Source organism: Helianthus annuus, chromosome 4 (assembly GCF_002127325.2).
Source record: "Helianthus annuus cultivar XRQ/B chromosome 4, HanXRQr2.0-SUNRISE, whole genome shotgun sequence".
Taxonomy (NCBI): domain Eukaryota; kingdom Viridiplantae; phylum Streptophyta; class Magnoliopsida; order Asterales; family Asteraceae; genus Helianthus; species Helianthus annuus.
Window position 1 is genome coordinate 65,663,799 of NC_035436.2, and position 2,662 is coordinate 65,666,460.

Genomic DNA, 2,662 nt, shown 5'->3' on the forward strand with positions numbered 1-2,662 from the left:
TTAATACTATAACCCGGCTATTTAGGACTGTATCCCTGCTGACTCAGACTACTTAGTCGAGGGTAACGTCACCTCCAAAAGAGGGGCCTACCATAATTTGCATTAATAACTTAATTCATTATCTTTCAATAATCCGACCCTTTAAGATTGTATCCTTGCTGACTCAAACTACTGGGTTGAGGGTAACGTCGCCTTCAAAAGAGGGGCCTACTACAATAACTAAGATAATCTCTTAAACAAGTGCAAAAGTGCGAAAATAATCAAAGGTTATACTAATACACGAGTCGGATCCAAGTGATTCATCTTGTCTATCTGTTTTTATTTTTATTTTATTTTTCAGCATTTAGTTAGTTTTATTTTCTTAGTTTAAAATCTTTTTCTAAATTTTGATTTGATTAGACGTTGAGGATAAACCGGTACTAAAAGCTCTTGTGTCCTTGGACGACCTCGGTATCTTACCAACACTATACTACGTCCACGATGGGTGCACTTGCCCATATGTGTGTTTTGGGTTAGTAAATATCGTGTTTTATAAATTTAAAACTTGGCTAAAAAGTGTAAAAAGGGCTTAAAATATATATCTAAATTATATTACACTACACACGCATCAAGTATATACCCATTGCGGTGGTTTCTCAATTTTGCATGTCTATATGGTTAATAGGTCAGCTTATCACATGTCTATCTAATGCAGTAGCATATAATTTTATCATGGTTGGGAAGGATCCAACTTTGTATCCATTGTACACAAAAAGGACTTATTACAAAAAGGACACCAGTTGTTATCGAACCATGATAATGATGTGATGGGATTGGTGGCATGACATGCCATGTCACTCCTGATGTTCCTTTCGCACATGTGGCATGACTCGTCACCCGTTTGAATGATATTACACATGTAAAAGTATTTTCCCTACGCATAAAGAGAAGGCTTCGTACCTTAAATTGACAATAAAAAATGAGCATTTTAAATGAAAAGTTACACGAAGTGCTGTACTTTTGGCATTGCAACAACAATGTTAAATGAATTTAGTGAGGATGGATTGAGTGTTATTTAAATCTAAAAGTTTGGATCTTGCCTCTAGCACATTACGGTTTTAAAAAACTTGTCATTACGGTTTCAAAAAACTTGTCATTTATCTCCACTAGACTAATATCCTTGGTGAAAGACAATGATTTGTAAATAAAATTTATTGTTCATAATGTTATTTGCATTTTACATTATGTTTAAATAAACATTATTTATATAAGTTGACTTATGAAGGTGAAGAGTCTCAATAAATAATTATGAACTAATGGGGAATGATCCACTAAAAAGTGGATTTTGCCTAAGTAGCCTAAGAAAGATTGTGATGATAACATGTGGCACTCCTAATAAGTAGGAATTGAGGGCATTTTGGTCCTTATAAATAGGAGTGAAAATGACATGTGGCATCCCTTTTGTTTTTTAAAAATACAACAAAAAATCTAGTACAAAAAAATTAGCACAAAAAATCTAGTACAAAAAAATATAGCACAAAAAATGTAGTACAAAAAAATATAACACAAAAAATCTAGTACAAAAAAATATAGCACAAAAAAAATCTAGTACACAAAATATAGCACAAAAAAATCAGCAAAAAATGTAGTACAAAAAAATCCAGCACAAAAAATTGAAGAAAAAAAATTTAAGACAAAAAAATTCAGCACAAAAAATTTAGCACAAAAATATAGTACAAAAATCCAGCACAAAAAATGTTATACAACATAGAAATACAACACATTTTAGTGGGTTTTTTTAGTCTTCATATTTTATATAGCAATATGGTACTCAAATTAAAGATAAAAAGACGCTTGATTTTACGGTGAAATTTTCATGAAAAAATAATGTTGTATAAAAAAGTTATGAACGTTTAAAAAACGTGGGTGGAATATGCATGTGGAGAGATAAAGTCCATAAATAGGATTTTCCCAAGATCCTTTACACTCCTCCTTTCTCCTACACTTTCATCTTAACCATTGATTTGAAAAATGAATGGTTAAGATTCTTTCTCATCCTACTTAGGCAAAATAAATTTTTTATTTGATCTTACCCATGAACTAATTATTCTATATTTTTTAGATAATAAAGACTATCAGTTCAAAATTTAAAAACCTTTCAGAGAATGATGAGTCCCAATCAACACCCATCATCATCTCTAATCCATTAATCTATATATATTTATGTAGACATTATGCTCAGTTATTTTATTATAGGTTAAGTTGTGTGTTATTATTGTTATACTAACTAATTATTTACTTTTATTCATTTAACATTTAACATGATTTGAGGATTCTTACTCTTTTTTAAATTTAAAAACAGTTAAATGGCTGCAACAAACATATCCTTTCTAAATGAACTTTATGTTCATAATGATGATTCTACTATAAAAATCCGTATCATCAGACTGTGGAGGCAACCAGTCTACAAAAATCCGACTGCAACACTATTTTATGGGATGGTTTTGATTAATGAACATGTAATAAATTAAAAGTTTAGATTTCCACATATTTTTCTATTATTGTCAATTTATAATATATTATATACGTATATTTTTTTCAGGGAAACAAAATGCACGCAAGTGTAGTTGAAAAATGGTATAAACGGTTTGCAAAGTTTCATGTGGAGAAGGACTGTTTAACT